Here is a 19,269-nt window from a genome sequence, read left to right on the forward strand (position 1 = left end):
ACTTCTTTATGAGGATTTATTTGACGTATATGCAATGGAATTTACATTTGAATCCCAGTAGGTTTAGTAAATAAATAGTAAAAAAGCGTGTGTTGTACTTTATCAGTTTTCCTTCAAACATATAAAAAATGTAATTAAAAATGAAACAAGAATTCCAACGTTAAGAAATTTTTAAATTTGGCGCGTGAAATCCTCGAGGTAGAAATATAATCAGCCTATTGCTTGCTTTCCAAATGTCAAAATTATTGTTTCACCAAGCTCGAAGCGTGACAGTTTTGGTGCCGGCGATCGTATGTTTTGGTAAAAAAAATCGTATAATGTTTGTTATTATCTATCAAAAAAATTAACTTAAATAGAAAACAAGCCAGTCACCACCTACTGTTGTTGTTAAAATTGAATATGTTGTGTCAAAATGATATGTCAAATATCAAGCCGAATACGAATTCCAAAGTTAAACAATTTTTAACTTCGGCACCTGATATCTTGCTTCAATGAGGATTGTTCTATTGAAAACAGTAAAATTCAACATCTCGCTTTCACACCAAGCAAGCAGAGCAAGCAACGAAAATCCATTTTGTTTCTACCTTTAGAGACCTTGACACATACGATCCGTTGACTGTCGTGTTACAACAACCACATGAAAGGGTCTGTAGGTGTTTGTATGAACTAAAACAAGTAACAAGTTTACAATATGTGTGTTCGTTTACTCAAAATTTGTACAAATTGTTACGGACTGTTCGTCGTCGTTTACTCCTTAGCCGATTACAAGAAGTTGCTGAACTTGTACAAATTTGGACAAATTGTTGAGTAAACGAACACACCTAATAACAACATGATGTGTGTTTGTTTACTCAAAATTTCTACATGAATCCTTGAATCACGGCAATCATGAATATTTCCCTCGGAATCTTCCGCACGGAAAATAATTATAAAAAGGGAAATTCTTTAAAATCAATATTTTGAAACATTGAAAACTAATAGTATCACTAAATTATGAAATAATCTCGACGAATCGACAAAGATATATCATTTTTGGACATAAATACGGAAATAAAAAAATGTGAAATTGGGGAAAGGGAACAAATTCCGCACGGAATTTTTATTCATGATTGCACCGATTGTTACTAGATAGAGAACACAGTCATCTCTTATCTTAATTTTCCTGCTTAGCTTATTTCTTCAATATGCCGCTTATTTCTTGGTATCACACATCGAAGCGTAATAGCTCATTTAGACTAGCCATAAATCCTCGACTGGATTTAATAAATCCAGTACAAATCTCATTGCATTTAGATATACATTTTGGAGGATTTAAATGACAGTCAGCTGATTTTTGTTCATAGCACAATTAACAAGGTAGATGCATCAGCCCATCTGATTGAATTTGAAACGTTAAAAGAAGTTGTTGTAAATTGAATTCGTCTCAAAAAACATACGCCAAATTACAAATTTGTTGTTTAATATTGAAAATCTGAGCACATTATGCTACTAATGCTAACTAAAGATCAAATAAAGAATTATTTTATTGCTTAGACATCGTAAATATTAGTCTTGTTTGATTAAAATCAACTAAGTACATCAAAACAAATTTAATTTTTCCGCCTTGTTTACAAATTTTGACATTTTTAATTATTTTTATTGTAGCAATTCACCGATGCAACATGCTTCAAAGAAAAGATTTGTATACGAGGATTTATGCCGGATTTAAAACAAATCCACTCAATACGAGGATTTATTTTTGTATGGGAAATTTGGTAGATTTTGGCTGGATTTAGCAAATAAAACCTGATAATGCGCTAAATCCGGCTAATGATGTCATATCTAAATGGCCTATAAAAGTCATGAGCGCTATAAACATAATTATTTTGATATACCAAATAAAATTAAATTTTTTTAATATGAATTGTTCGTAAGTAATTAGAACCGAACATAAAAATTACAGCCAAATTCTATTTTTCAGATTGAACACGTGTTTATATCAAATTGAATGTCGAAACGAAATATCAAAAATGAAATGAAATATCAAAACTGAAGAGCGAACAACGTGTTTCAAAAGCTGGTGTGAACATGGCTTTACTGAACAGCATTTTGTAAATGCTTGTAAAAATGTTTGGGTGATACTACGTTTACATTTACGAAATCCACTCGATTTCAACTGCAAATTCCATTGCTCAAACGTCAAATGAAATCCAATCGATTTCAGATGAGTTTTCATTTGACGTATACACAATGGAATTGACAGATGAAATCGAGTGGATTTCGTAAATGTAAACATAGTCTTATCGAACAGACCCATGGTAGAACAAATATAAGGTAAAGTAAACACTACAACAAATACAACTCAACAACAACCACATTGAAATTTGTTTTTGTTTGTAAGCCTTAGTGTCAACGTACATGTAAGCAAAACAAGGAAATGCCTATAAATTATTGAAATTTAAAAAACTAATAATTTTTCACATTTGATTGAATATTTTGAAAAACATGAATGAAAACTCGTTAGATTTTCAATTTGAATGTTTCCATATCATTCCACTAAATTCATAATTTCTCGCAGAAAGTAGAATACTTGCAAAAATGTTTCGGGTCGCTGGTAATTCATTGAAAAAAGAGAAGCTGTTTCAATCGTTTGCTTTCGAAAACAAAAAAGTACATGTTTATTAGGGCTTTATTATTTTCAAGTTTAACAAAATACCACACATATTAACAAATATTGTACCGCCTCTATAAGCGGTGTTTTAGTTTTTTAGTTAGATTTTCAATTTGAATGTTTCCATATCATTCCACTAAATTCATAATTTCTCGCAGAAAGTAGAATACTTGCAAAAATGTTTCGGGTCGCTGGTAATTCATTGAAAAAAGAGAAGCTGTTTCAATCGTTTGCTTTCGAAAACAAAAAAGTACATGTTTATTAGGGCTTTATTATTTTCAAGTTTAACAAAATACCACACATATTAACAAATATTGTACCGCCTCTATAAGCGGTGTTTTAGTTTTTTTTTTCTGATGAATAAATTTGTTCTTCAAAAATATATACCCGTAATATACAACGAACATAGAAATAAATACATAAAATGTCGTATGGATTTTGACACTAACACTACAACCCAGTTCAGTCAGCTGTGTATTGCTTGTTCTACCATGGAACAGACCTAATTACAATATTTGAATAGTGGTGTCCAGAGTCGACACAGTAGGTCTCTAAGTCCACCTGTAGCGGAATTCCGACCAAAATCGGTAAAATGAAAACACAAAATTATGAATTAGGACTTAGCGAAAACTTCATATTGACTGCTAACTTACCGACAAATTTCGATAGCTCCTTTAGACTAGCCATAAATCCTCGACTGGATTTGATAAATCCAGTACAAATCTCATTGCATTTAGATATACATTTTGGAGGATGTAAATGGCAGTCAGCTGATTTATGTTCATAGCACAATTACCAAGGTAGATGCATCAGCCCATCCGATCGAATTTAAACGTCAAAAGAATTTTTTTGTAAATCGTCATTTTCATTTTCCATTGCTTAAACGTGAAATGAAATTCAATGGTTTGCAGATGAGATTTCGTTTGACGTTTCGAATGGACAGTCGAAATCCCCTTAATTTCGTTCGTTTACTTTTGAAAATGGTAAAACCGGCCAAGGCAGTAAAAGTTGTTAACTGCTCCCATATGAATGGTATGGTGTCAGAAGTAAGGGAACGCTTTTCGATTAAAGTAAGCCCCGGGCCACACTAAGAATAATTTCACTGAAATTGACATGAAAGTAAAAGAAAATGTAAAATAAAACGGTCTGTTTCATACGAATACTGCAACAAAGTAAAATTGAGGACAAATGAAACCGTGTACACTAGTTTCTTGAAGTTATGTGTTTCTCTCAAAAAAGGCAAAGTTTCATGTTAAAATTTCATTGAAATTACTCTAGTGTGGCCCGGGACTAAAGGAACAGAGCTAATGCTTGGTTTTCATTCGGCATGGTTTCGTGATTTCGCCCGAAATCAAGCAAAATTTACCATGATTTTGCATACAAAAATGAAATCATCTCATTTCGTGATTTCAGCGAGTCAGCATCGAAATCACAGTACAAATGATGTACAACTCTGTTATTGCATAAAAAAGTACCAAAAGTAGCAACACTTTTCATGTATTGCAAGAAAAAAGGTAGATGGTGAATTGTGCAACAAAAATTTTAGTACCAAAATTTGTAAACAAGGTGAAAAAATATATTACTTTCATGGTGTAAGAAAGAAGGTGATACAATAATAGCAATCTATGTCTTCATTTGCTGTCAAAACATATTTTTAATCAAAAATAAATAACAAATATTTCGCTTCTATAAAAAATATCTGTGTACAACATCTTTGTTTAAGCTTCGCGAATAATATTTTAACGTTTTCTTCTAACTTTTGTGGATATTTCGCGCAAAAAAAATTTTACAGCAAATGAAGACTACAACTTAACGTCAACTATTGGATCACCTTGTTAAATTCGCCTTGATTACTTTGTTACAATGTTAACTTTGCATTGTGTTTTTGAACCTTAATGTTAGAAAAGATATCGAATTGTCAAAAAATTGCTTTTCATGCAAATTTGTAGAAAAATACGGGAACGGAAAAATTAAATTTTTAAAGAGAAGTGCAAGTCTTGCTAGATTTCGGAGTACGGGAACACAAGTACATAGTAACATTTGGCAGGTTCTTGAACACAAAAAATTCTAATTATGATGTCTCAACACTAAAATAACTTTGTATTTGCTCATTTATTACACTTTTACTATAATTTTCGAAATAAAGTTCTATATTGTCGTATATTTTTAACGGCATATTCAATTTACAAAAACTTGTTTTAAAAATTAATGTTTGATCAGCTACGCATATGTATATACCTTGATTATTGTGATATGCTTGAAATCAACAAAAAACTAATGTAAACACCAGAGTGTGTTTCATGGTTTTCATGAAATCCAGAGCATTTCGGAGCATGAGTATAAACCAGCCATAAGAAGATATTGACTTTGCACAAATTTATACAAATTATGTGTGTTCGTTTACTCAAAATTTTTACAAATTGTTACTGGATGTTGTTCGTTTACTCGACAGTACAATGCAAAAGACCTTGGTCGATTACAAGAAGTTACTGGACTTGTACACATTTGTACAAATTGTTGACTAAACGTTAGTTTTTTAAACACACCTATTGTTTAATAAACTAACACACCCATTACCATTATTGCAAATTATCACGTAAAAAGACACAGCTATTGTATATCGCAAGCTATTATATCTGTGTGAATGGCACAGAAGAAGAGGATGAAAATAAACAATTCCTCAAAAACCGATCGCGAACCTCGTCCAAAATCGGTGTTTTGCCAGAAAAAAACCCGTGCTAGAACGGGTAATGTAAGATCGCCAAGTTATGTACCTTGAGATAGAGGTATCAGCGGGCATATCTTCCACCAACTAACATTTGATATTACATGAAGATATGGCCGCAAAAATGGATTTTTCTCGTCAGACCCGGCAAAAGAGCAATTGCTCAAAAAAGGCTCTTGTAGATTGGTGCAAAGAAATTGTGAATAGATCGGGACCAAATATATAAACATTTATTGCGGAAGTCCATACTTCCCGAGATATGGGCCTCTGAAGTTCCTTTGTATGTAACATCGCTATTTTTGAACGGATAATGATAATATGGGTACTATTGTAAAGCTTAAGGAATATACTATCATATTTATATTTTTTATTATAAATAGACGCCCTTCGTCCGCGGATTTAAGAATTTTTCTATGGACATGCGCAAGTCCCGGGAACGGCAACAACATTTTCTTTAAAATCATACATTTTATCTAAATAGCCAGACTTCGGACGGGGATTTAATACATTCTCCTATGGACAGGTGCAAATCTAGGGAACGGGAATCAAGTTTTCTTTAAAATTATAAACGTTTCTCTAAATAGCCGGCCTTTAGTCGGGGATTAAAGGCTTTCACCCATGGACAGGTGCAAATCTAGGGAACGAGAACAAAATTTCCTTTAAAATCATACATTTTTGTCGAAATAGTCGGCCTTTAAAAAGGGTATTTTTGGAACTTCAGAGGCCCATATCTATGGAAGTATGGAATTCCGCAATAAATGTTGTATATATTTGTGATCAGAGTGACGAGACCTACCTGTGTAAAAATTTGGTCCCGATCCGAGTTTAATGAAAACATTCAAGGGTGCTGCTATAGTCCCTATCAGAAAGAAAGGGTGCTGCTATAGTCCAATCTGAAAGAAAGGCTGCATCTGTTGTTCCTTTCAGAAAGAAAGGGGTCTTCTATAGTCCCTTTCAGAAAGAAAGGGGGGCTTCTATAGTCCCTTTCCGAAATAAAGGATGCTTCTATTGTTGGTTTTTGAAACAAAGGGTGCTTCTGCACTCCCACTCAGAAAGAAAGGGGGATTCTATAGTCCCTTTCTGAAATAAATACTGCATCTATAGTCCCTTTCTAAAATAAATAATGCTTCTATAGTCCCTTTCTGAAATAAATAATGCTTCTACAGTCCGTTTCTGAAACAAAGGGTGCTTCTATAGTCCCTTGTTGAAAGAAAAGGTGCTTCTGTAGTCCCTTTCGGAAAGAAAGGTTGCTCCTTTGTCCCTTTCTGAAGGAATGGGTGCTTCTATAGTCCCTTTCTGAAAGAAAGGATGCTTCTATAGACACTTTCTGAAAGAAAGGATGCTTCTATAGACACTTTCAGAAAAAGGATGCTTCTATAGATACTTTCTGAAAGAAAGGGAGCTTCTATAGTGTCTTTCTGAAAGAAAGGGTTTTTCTATAGATCCTTTCTAAAAGAAAGGGTGCTTCTGTAGATACTTTCTGAAGATACTTCTATAGAAAATTTCTGAAAGAAAGGTTGTTTTTATAGATACTTTCTGGAATTAAGGGTGCTTCTATAGTCTCTTTCTGTTAGAATGGGTGCTTCTGTAGTTCCTTTCTGAAAGAATGGGTGCTTCTGTAGTTCCTTTCTGAAAGAATGGGTGCTTCTGTAGTTCCATTCTGAAAGAATGGGTGCTTCTGTAGTTCCTTTCTGAAAGAATGGGTGCTTCTGTAGTTCCTTTCTGAAAGAATGGGTTCTTCTGTAGTTCCTTTCTGAAAGAATGGGTGCTTCTGTAGCTCCTTTCTGAAAGAATGGGTGCTTCTGTAGTTCCTTTCTGAAAGAATGGGTGCTTCTGTAGTTCCTTTCTGAAAGAATGGGTGCTTCTGTAGTTCCTTTCTGAAAGAATGGGTGCTTCTGTAGTTCCTTTCCGAAAGAATGGGTGCTTCTGTAGGTCCTTTCTGAAAGAATGGGTGCTTCTGTAGTTCCTTTCTGAAAGAATGGGTGCTTCTGTAGTTCCTTTCTGAAAGAATGGGTGCTTTTGTAGTTCCTTTCTGAAAGAATGGGTGCTTCTGTAGTTCCTTTCTGCAAGAATGGGTGCTTCTGTAGTTCCTTTCTGAAAGAATGGATGCTTCTGTAGTTCCTTTCTGAAAGAATGGGTGCTTCTGTAGTTCCTTTCTGAAAGAATGGGTGCTTCTGTAGTTCCTTTCTGAAAGAATGGGTGCTTCTGTAGTTCCTTTCTGAAAGAATGGGTGCTTCTGTAGATCCTTTCTGAAAGAATGGGTGCTTCTGTAGTTCCTTTCTGAAAGAATGGGTGCTTCTGTAGTTCCTTTCTGAAAGAATGGGTGCTTCTGTAGTTCCTTTCTGAAAGAATGGGTGCTTCTGTAGTTCCTTTCTGAAAGAATGGGTGCTTCTGTAGTTCCTTTCTGAAAGAATGGGTGCTTCTGTAGTCCCTTTCAGGAAGAAAGGATGCTGCTATAGTCCATTTCTGAAAGAAAGAATGCTTCTGTAGTCCCTTTCTGAAGGAAAGGATGTTTCTATAGTCCCCCTCTGAAAGAAAGGGTGCTGCTATAATCCCTATCAGAAAGAAAGGGTGCTGCTATAATCCCTATCAGAAAGAAAGGGTGCTGCTATAGTCCCTATCTGAGAGAAAGGGCGCTTCTATAGTCCCTATCTGAAAGAAAGGGTGCAGAAATAGCCCTATCTGAAAGAAAGGGTTCTGCAATAGTCCTTATCTGAAAGAAAGGGTGCTTCCATAGTGGCTTTCAGAAAGAAAGAGGGCTTCTATAGTCCCTTTCTAAAAGTAAGAACGCTTCTGTAGTCCCTTTCAGAAGGAAAGGGTGCTGCTTTAGTAAATTTCTGAAAGAAAGGGTGCTTCTATAATCCCTTTCTGAAGGAAAGGAAGCTTCTTTAAACACTTTCTGAAGGAAAGCGTGCTGCTATAATCCCTTTCTGAAGGAAAGGGTGCTTCTATAGACACTTTCTGAAAGAAATGGTGCTTCTATAGTCCCTTTCTGAAAGAAAGGGTGCTGCTATAGTTCCTATCAGAAAGAAATGGCGCTGCTATAGTCCCTTTCAGAAAGAAAGGGTGCTTCTATAGTCCCTTTCTGAAAGAAATGGTGCTTTTATAGTCCGTTTCTGAAACAAAGGGTGCTTCTATAGCCCCTTGTTGGAAGAAAGATTGTTTCTATAGTCACTTTTTGAAAGAAAAGTTGCTTCTATAGACACTTTCTGAAAGAAAGGATGCTTCTATAGACACTTTCTGAAAGAAAGGATGCTTCTATAGACACTTTCTGAAAAAAGGGAGCTTCTACAGTCTCTTTGTGAAAGAAGGGGTGCCTCTATAGAAAATTTCTGAAAGAAAGGCTGCTTCTATAGAAAATTTCTGAAAGAAAGGTTGCTTCTATTTATGCTTTTGGAATAAAGGGTGCTTCTAAAGACACTTTCTGAAGAAAAAGGTGCTTCTATAAACACTTTCTGAAGGAATGAATGTTTCTGTAGTCCTATTCAGGAAGAAAGCGTGCTGCGTCCATTTCTGAAAAAATGCTTCTGTAGCCCACTTTCTGAAAGAAAGTACGCTTCTATAGCCTCTTTCTGAACGAAAGGGCGCTATTATAGTCCCTTTCTAAAAGAAAGGGTGCTTCTATAAACACTTTCTGAAAGAAATGGTTCTTCTATAGTCCCTTTCTGAAAGAATGGGTGCTTCTATAGTCCCTTTCTGAAAGAAAGAATGCTACTGTAGTTCTTTTAAAAAAGAAAGGGTGCTGCTATAGTCAATTTCTGAAAGAAAGAATGCTTTTATAGACACTCTCTGAAAGAAAGGGTGCTGCTATAGTCGCCATCAGAAGGAAAGGGTGCTGCTATAGTCCATATCTGAAATAAAGGGTGCTTCTATAGTCCCTTTCAGAAAGAAGGAAGGCTTCTATAGTCCCTTTCAGATAGAAGGAAGGCTTCTGTAGTCCCTTTCTGAATCAATGGATGCTTCTTAGTCGGTTTTTGAAACAAAGGGTGCTTCTGCAATACCTTTCTGAAATAAATGATGCTTCTATAGTCCCATTCTGAAATAAATTATGCTTCTATAGTCCCTTTCTGAAAGAAAGGGTGCTTCTATAGCACCTTTCGGAAAGAAAGCGTGTTTCTATAGTCACTTTCTGAAAGAAAGGTTGCTTCTATAGACATTTTTCTGAAGCAAAGGATGCTTCTATAGACACTTTCTGAAAGAAAGAATGCTTCTATAGACACATTTTCTGAAAGAAAGGAAGGTTCTATAGACACTTTCTGAAAGAAAGGGAGCTTCTAAAGTCTCTTTCTGAAGGAAATGGTGCCTCTATAGTCCCTTTCTGAAGGAAAGGGTGTTTCTACAGTCACTTTCTGAAAGAAAGGTTGCTTCTATAGACATTTTCTGAAACATAGGATGCTTTTATAGACACTTTCTGAAAGAAAGAATGCTTCTATAGACACATTCTCTGAAAGAAGGTATGCCTCTATAGACACTTTCTGAAAGAAAGGATGGTTCTATAGACACTTTCCGAAAGAAAGGGAGCTTCTAAAGTATCTTACTGAACGAAAGGGCGCTTTTATAGCCCCTTTCTGAAGGAAATGGTGCTTCTATAGTCCCTTTCTGAAGGAAAGGGTGTATCTACAGTCTCTTTCTGAACGAAAGGGTGCTTCTATCGTCCCTTTCTGAAAGAAAAAATGCTTCTGTAGCACCTTTCTGAAAGAAAGGGTGCTGTTACAGTCTCTATCAGATAGAAAGGGTGCTTCTATAGACCCTTCCTGAAAGGGTGCTTCTATGGTCCTTTCTGAAGCAAAGGATGCTTCTATAGGCACTTTCTGAAAGAAAGGGTGCTTCTATAGTCATTTTCACAAGGAAAGGGTGCTTTTATAGTCCTTTCCTAAAGGAAAGGGTGCTTCTATAGTCCTTTTCTAAAGGAAAAGGTGCTTCTATAGTCCTTTTCTAAAGGAAAGTGTGCTTCTATAGTCCTTTTCTAAAGGAAAGGGTGCTTTTGCAGACACTTTCTGAAAGAAAGGTTGCTTCTATAGACACTTTCTGGAAGAAAGGTTGCTTCTATAGACACTTTCTGAAAGAAAGGTTGCTGCTATAGACACTTTCTGAAAGAAAGGTTGCTTCTATAAACGGTTTCTGAAAGAAAGGTTGCTTCTATAGACACTTTCTGAAAGAAAGGTTGCTTCTATAGACACTTTCTGAAAGAAAGGTTGCTTCTATAGGCACTTTCTGAAAGAAAGGTTGCTTCTATAGACACTTTTTGAAAGAAAGGTTGCTTCTATAGGCACTTTCTGAAAGAAAGGTTGCTTCTATAGGCACTTTCTGAAAGAAAGGTTGCTTCTAGGTTTTGTACCTTCGTTGTAAGGCTTTGCTTTTGGAAGGACCCTTACCAAACCTGTGATGTTCGTCATTACAATTTAAAGCCCAAAAATGAAAAATTGGGTTGAATTAGCGAATATTGTTATATCTCCGTTGGTTAACAACCTACTCCAACTTACTTTGCATCATTATAAAGGCTATGTTCTCTTCTTTCATTGACAGGCTTGGAAACACCCCTAGTAGAAATGGAAATATTCACATATGAATAAAAAAATTATTTTTCTCCACATAAGTTGTTTGTCTATTCCGACCCCTAAATATTATCCGACCATCATCAAGCACAATAGGCTTTTTCCTCTCAGGGACCCCCATGTGCACGATCCAATCGAAATTTAGACCTGTAGCGTGATAACAAGTTTTAGAATCTAAAATTTAGATGGACAGACGGACGGACGAACGGACGCACATAAATTTTAAGTTATCACGTTACAATAGAAGACATGCTGAAATTGAAAATTGATTTTTTAATGTTACTGCTTTGTTTACATTTGCGGACATATGATTTTTCAAATGAAACCAATGGCGGATTGACTTAAAATTGACGGTGATAAATTATTTGGCGTAGGCGCTCAAATTGATTGGGGGATGCTATGACAATTTAAGCAAAGTTGTGGCAACCCATTTTGCGTTTGACGTAGTGAAAATTTTGAGAACAACGCATCGAAATTGCCGCAGCCTGTGTGAAGTCCTTGTTTTAACCAGTATGTACAAAGTGCATTGCAGACTTAATATTTCTTGAGGAAAATACCGATTTTCAAGAAATATGCTTAAGTCAGGTCTAAATAATTTTAAGAATGGGGTCGAAGTGGAATTATTTAACCGTCTTTAAAATTGCCGCTGGACATATATATATATATATATATATATATATATATATATATACCCAACATACCAAATAAAAATAAAAAGTAATAGGACTTGGGAATAATATTATAAAAATAGAAAATTCACAATCAATTTTCAACAATGCTTGAAAAACTATTACATGCAAAACTTTTCTTAAGTCTGCCTGAAAAGTATTTTGTTAATTGACATTTTTGATAAATTAGTTTTTGTAGAAACTTTTTTGTGATCTTTTAGTTTTTATGTAATTAAATTTATATACGCGTTGTGTTAACAAATAAATATCCGTGTTGTGCTAAAATATAATTGCAATGCCAAAAAATATAAAAAGTGTTGAAAGACAAAAAAGTCAATGAAGAAGCTCAGTTGAATTCTTAAAAACCAAAAAATTACGAATCCGAAGAAGTTTTCAGGATTGGTGACATAAATAGCGATGAAAGTAGAAGTGAATGCGAACAAAGTGAAAGTAATGAAAATTTTAATAATTATATAATTGACATTCATACATATGTTCCCATACACATCCCCTAATAGACACAGGAGGTTTATCTCATATCAATCAGTGCACGCCGCTTCATATTGACTTAATTATATGGGAACAACTTGTTATCGCTGAATCCGAACGGAGTGTTTTACGACACCACTTGTATAAAAGTTTTTCATGGTTGATCAGGAAATGTCGTCTACATTACGCTGAGGGATATTTTGCCACCGTTGGAGAGTTTGATGTTTTTGAACGGCCAAAAAATCGAAGCCGTGCATATAGAGCGCAAGGCGCACAACTATTGCACAAGAACGGCTATATAAAGTAAGTTCAATTTACAAAATTAACTGAAAAAATTATCACTAAATTTCTACTTTTTATAGATGCCGCGGGCCACCGTGGTGTAATGGTTAGCACGTCCGCCTTGCACTCAGAAGGTCTGCGGTTCGAATCCCAGGCCAAGCAACATCAAATTTTCAACGGTGGCAAAATTCCCCCTCAGTAATGCTTGGCGACATTTCCTGAGTATTTAAGCCATGAAAAACTTCTCTACAATTGGTGTCTTAAGACACGCCGTTCGGACTCGGCAATAAAAAGTAGGTCCCATATCATTGAGCCAATATGAATCGGCGTGCACTCATTGATATGAGAGAAGTCTCCCTTGTCCCATCTGGGATGTTTGTGGAACAATTATATATTATATATATATATATATATATATATATATATATATATATATATATAGATGCCGCAACTCCAACGACACATTCATTCAAGACGGTTCTCGAAAAATCGTATAAAGATGCGTAACAATTATAAAACCAAAAAAAGTAACTGTAAATATAATTATAAAATAAATATAAAAATAAAATAAAAAATTAAAAAAAAATATATATGTAAGCTTGTTTTACTATTACAAGGGTAAGCTTAAGATAATATTAATTGCATAAGCTTGTTCTAAAATTACAAGGGTAAGCTTATAAACAAGGGTTCCGTTTCGATTTTTCTGCAATTATGATATAAGCTTTTAACAACTGATTTCTCAAGTCTTTTATAAGCTTAAGGCTTATGTTGGTAAGCTTATTATAATATAATTCTCAAGCTTTTTTGGTATGTTGGGTATATACATATATCACGAATATTGTCAATTATTTCATATTCCATTTCAGAAAAAAAGGATAAATTTTTTTCGCGCAACATCAACGATTTTTGATATGTAGGTTAGGAAAAAAGTTCCCACTACGAATCTGGTCGCGAGCCCATTTTTGGTTGTTGCGGACAAAAAGTATGGCGCTTTTATTTCGCTTTTTAAGAAAGAAAATATTATAAACTATAAACTATATATCTGAAACTATAGTATTCCCTGCCTTACCCCTTGGTAAACACCGCCAATTTTTTCCCACTAATAAATTAAAGTTGTTTTAATAAAATATTAAAACAACGACTATGGATTAAGCCTGACTATTTTGAAAAACAAAATAGAAGTCGTCAAAATAGTAGTCGAAGTCAAAAAACGCCAACCCTCCTAATTGTGAGACCGGGCACCGTAAAAATGTTGATTATTGCTGTAGTATGCAATACCAACAAATTAGTTATGTGCTGTTTCGTCGAGAATCGACGAACGCATAGCAGTGGGAAAAATTTGGTTTTGTATGCAAGTGAAGTTGCTAGAGTTTAGGTAGTGCCAAAGAAATTCTCGATCAGAGTGTTTCTTTGCGCACGTATCTATTTGAGCTAGCAATTGAAACTTGGGTATAAAATGTTTCTTGTTGAAAAACAAGAAATAAGGGAACTGATGAAGATCTGTGGCGAGATCTGAAACTATAGTATTCCCTGCCTTACCCCTTGGTAAACATCGCCAATTTTTTCCCACTAATAAATTAAAGTTGTTTTAATAAAATATTAAAACAACGACTATGGGATTAAGCCTGACTTTTTTGAAAAACAAAATAGAAGTCGTCATCCCAAACAAAAAACGCCAACCCTCCTAATTATAAAAAATCTAATTATTTTAGTGAGCACAACTGTTACAATAAAGTTCTCTTGAAGTGACTTCAGCGAGTAGATTGCATAATACCTGCAAAATTTTACACAGAATTCGCGGAATGTACATAGAATTGATAAATTATTGAATATAAGTCAACTTTTTTCAATTAAGGCCCATTTAGTGGTCATAAAATTACATAAAAATTTGTTATGAATCAGAACTTCACGGCGAATCAAATGAGACTACAATCATGCAGATTGGTGTTATAGTTTCAGAGTTACAGCCAAAACTAGCAAATATTTTGGTCAAAAAAATTATTTTCACATGCATTATGTAGTAGAAAATATTGTAAAAATCTATAGCAATACTTCCTTCATTTTGCTTAAATCTCCCAATAAAATAGAAGGATTTTGACATTCATATTAAAGCTTTCCCATTAGGGAACGTAATTGGGTTTATGAGGATATATCTCAAAGCTTCTGAAATGGAAATAGAGGTCAAATAACCCATTTTAATTTATATGCATTTTGAAATACGTGTAAAACAAAAAAAGACATGTTGGCTTCAACCCATTTTTTTAGCTTCCACGCAAATTATCTTTTAAGGCCAATATTTTTTGCCACGCCCAAAAACATTTCATTTTATTCAAAAATATTTAATTTGTATAATATACAATCACAATTCGCGTGTACTGAAAGGGTAAACCTTGGCTTCAGCTATGTTAAATTTTCAAAAATATTGGTGATATATATTCGAACTTTTATATATTTTTTTGATTCTTTTTCATTTTTATTCGATTCTTTTTCGTAATTCTTTTAGGGTTTTTTCCATTTTTTTGGCAAACATTTTTGATTTCTTTGATATTTTCTGCATTCCTTTGCTGGAAGTTCTGAAAGCTCGTGTTTTTAGCTACTAACTGAGTAATTCTAAACAGTTTTCTGGTGAAAATAGTTTCCTGTTTTTGAGATTTTTATCCACTTTCGGGTATTTTTATGACTCTATAGTGAGCTTTGAATTAGCTTCTGGAGATTCAGCACGAATTTAAAATAAATTTGGCAGCTTTAGCGATTTTTTTGGTTTTGAACTTTTTTCGATTGATTTTTTCGGGTTTTTGTTGTACTTATTGATAATTTAAAATGCCAATAACTCCTTTGTACCTTTTCATCAGAGCTTCTGACTCGATGGTAACATTCGAAACTCATTACGGTGCACTTAAGCCTGAAAAGCTAGACGAATATGCGTTAGAGGTTCGTAAAGAAGAAGTTCAAAATTTATGGGCAGAGACACATGAAATGTTTGGAAAGTGTCTTGATTTTTTGATGTCTTCCCGTGGTACGAATAAGGAGGATATTGAGTTGGTCGAAAGTAAGTATGATGTTGCTTATCAGACTTACTTGAGATGTTTGTCCGCTATTAGGCGTCAGTTAGGCCAACTTAAAAGGTCGCGTAGAAATTCTTTGATCTCTACAATGAAAGATACGTTTGCATCATTAGCGCAACCATCGGTTGCCTCCTTAGCGCAACAATCTGCTGCTAGTCTACAAGATGTGAGAGGTAACCTTAGTACTTCTGCTCAGGCTTCACGTGAAGTGGGAACCCATGTTGATCCTCCTAATACTTCGCGTTTCAGGAGTCTTGGTTTTGATGAAGTTCCCAGTGATAGCGTTTATGACCTCGCACTTTCACCGTGTAATGTGGAGGTTTTTGAGGGCGATTTTCATTATTGGCCCACATTCCGCGACTTATTCGCAGCCATTTGTATTAAAACTTCTCTGCTTTGCGATGTCGAACGGTTATGTTATTTGGTTCGGAAGACTAGTGGAGAGGATCGTGAGATAGTTTCTAAATTTCCCTTAACTAATAGTAGTTTCGTTCTTGCGTGGAAATCTTTGAAGGACACATACGATAATCCTCGGTTTATAGTACACAATCAATTAAAAATGCTTTTCTCTCTTCCTGTTATTGATAGTGAAACTTGTGCGAAATTGAAATCGTTAAGGTAGAAGCACAATGAAATTAGCCGATTTTTCCCGCTCAGTTTCATGTAAAAGACTCAAATGAATTAGGCAGCATTTGAATTAGGTAGTTCTTGGCCTTTAATCTTTTTCATGAAACTGAGCGTGAAAAAAATGGCGTATTTCATTCTGTTTACACTTTAACAGACAATGTCCCTTTATGATATTTCGACGAATAATTGGGATCCGATAATAGTGTTCATGTGCCTGCAAAGGCTTCCTAAGCTCACACAAACCTTATGGGAACAAAGTATTAAAAATAAATCTTCCTTGTCATCGATTATTTGAATGTCCGCGACTCCAAAACCAGTCCTCTACGGAACGGTATAAAATAGTTAAACGGTACCAATTGTGTGTGAATTGTCTACGAAGAGGACAGGGAGTAAAAAAGTGTGATAGTAGTCGTCGTTGTTCCACATGTAATCAACATCATCACACTTTATTACATCGCGTAGACACCCAGTCAAATACTTCGGGTAAATCAGTCGCGACAAGCAATAGGACGGTCAATCCCTCTGCCTCATCTGAGCAACCTAGACCATCCACTTCGGCTGGATGTCTACTTCGTCAGGTCTTTCACGTAGCACGAAAAAAATCGGTTTTGCCAGGAACAGCCAAGGCTAATATTGTTCATCCTGGTGTTTCCTATGGGTGACATGGGGATGAGAGGTACCAAGGAACGGTCATGACAGGGTTTAACATGGCAAAGTCCAGGATTTATCTTGGTCCCTCTCTCATCTCAAGTGGACACTGACCTCCCCGTGGTTTCACCTGGGGAGCTGCCTTTAACACCCGTTAAAGGTGGTGAGCTAACATGTGCCGCGCGTTCACCCCTGAGAACGTACAAAACTTGGGTTTGGGCGCCGGGTTATTAACCCTCCCTAGAAAAAGCAGCTTACTATGAAAAAACAAAAGAAAAGAAAAACAAATCCCTATAAAGTTGACGACCCCCCCAAACGTTTTAAGGACCATGATCTGCGAATCTGCACCTGGAATGTTCGCACACTTTATAGAATAGGTGCAGTTTACGCATTGGCAGATGTACTGGAAAAGTACAAGGCCGACATTACTGCCATACAGGAAATACGATGGAATGGGAAAGGCGTCACAGCAACACCTAAAGGTGACGCACTGTATTATAGCTGCCATGACATAAAGCATGGGTTTGGTTGCGGATTTGTAGTTGGTCGGAAGTTAAAACACCTGGTCTCCAGCTTCACACCCGTGAATGAAAGACTTGCTACAATTCGAATAAAAGCAAAATTCTTCGACATCAACTTTATTTGCGCTCATGCTCCCACTGAAGACAAGAACGAAAAGACCAAAGATAAATTTTATGGGCGCTTAGAAAAAATATATGACCGTTGTCCTGCCCATGGCATTAAAATTATTCTAGGCTATTTTAATGCCAAAATTGGAAAGAAAAATATCTTTGGCCCAACATTCGGAAAATTCAGTCTCCACAATGAAACATCTGAAAATGGCATGAGGCTGATAGACTTCGCAGCGGCAAAAAACATGGTAGTTAGAAGCACCAGATTTAAACATCTCGACATCCATAAGGGCACCTGGCTGTCTCCAGATTAGCAAACAAGAAATCAAATTGATCACCTTGTGATAGATAGAAGACACTCATCGAACGTGTTGGATGTGCGCTCGTTCGGAGGAGCAAACATAGACTGGGATCACTACCTAGTTGCAGCAAAGGTACGCACCCGGTTAAACGTAGCAAACAAAGTACTAAGAGCCACACCACGAAAGTTAGACAAAATCCATACTTGGACACCAAAGACCTCAACCAAGGAATCCATGGTATGATCATGAGTGTCGTGCTGCTACCGAAGAGAAAAATGCGGCATACAGGGCTACTTTACAATCCGTAGCAACGCGTAGCGCACGAGAAAGGCATATGGAGAAAAGAAGAGAGGAGAAACGTCTTTTCCGCAGGAAAAAGAGAGAAATGGAAAAGCGGGAGTGTGAAAAAAAAACGAAATGTACAGGAGCCAGCATGCAGTCCGAAAATTCTCCCAAAGAGTGAACCATCAAACTGATGGCTTTGGTACAGGCACCTCTTCCTGTAGAGACCAGCAAGGTAATTTGGTAACTGATACAGATAGTGTGCTCAGGATATGGAAAGAGCATTTTTCAAACCAGAAGATGGTATTGAATGTATACCGCCTAGCCAAGATGAGGTAAAGACAGCAATAAACCGGCTGAGGCGACACTCTGATAAGGTGTATTCATCAGCTAGTTAGCACCATCTGGCAGGAAGAACGAGTACCCGACGATTGGAACCTGAGTATCCTGTGCCCCGACAATAAGGAAAAGGATAAGACTGTATGCTCTAACTATAGGGACATAAGTCTACTCCCGATTGCCTACAATATCGTGTCAGGGATATTGTGCGAACGACTAAAGCCTATGGTCAACGAGATAATTGGGCCATACCAATGCGGCTTTAGACCTGGCAAGTCCACCGTTGACATGCAGATCGACACCTACCATCTTTTTTGTCGATTATAAAGCAGACTTCGACAGCCCACTACGTTCAAAGGTATTCCAGGCCATATCTGAATTTGGTATCCCCGCAAAGCACATTCGGCTCAGTTAAAATAGGAAAGAACCTCTCAGAAGAATTTTGTACCATAAGAAGTTTCAGGCAAAGAGACAGCCTCTCGTGTGATCCCTTCAACATCTTGTCACAATTTACACCAATAGCCACATGTTACTTGCTTATGCTGATGACATAGACATAATGGGACGATCAGTAAAAGAAGTAACAGATACCTTTATGAAGGTCGAAGGAGAATCTGATAAAGTGGTTCTGGCGGGAAGACGAAGTTAATAGTGTCGACGCGCAATGCGTCCATAGAGATGGGGCCAACTGTTGAAGTTGGTTCCTATAATTTTGAGGTAGTTAAAGACTTCGTGTACCTCGGCACCGCCATAAACACAACTAACGACATCAGTTGTGAAATAAAAAGAAGAATTGTATTAGCTAACAGATGCTAGTTTGGCTTAAGTAAGCAGTTTAAAAACAAAGCCACATCTCGTCAAATAAAAATAACGCTTTACAAAACACTGATACTTCCCGTGCTGATGTATGGTTCCGAAGCCTGGGTACCTTCTCATTCAGAGAAGGCAGTGCTTGGTGTGTTTGAGAGAAAAATTCTTCGGAATTCTACGGACAAATCTGCGTTC

Source organism: Musca autumnalis, unplaced genomic scaffold (assembly GCF_047663935.1).
Source record: "Musca autumnalis isolate F117 unplaced genomic scaffold, ASM4766393v1 scaffold_34, whole genome shotgun sequence".
NCBI classification, from domain to species: domain Eukaryota; kingdom Metazoa; phylum Arthropoda; class Insecta; order Diptera; family Muscidae; genus Musca; species Musca autumnalis.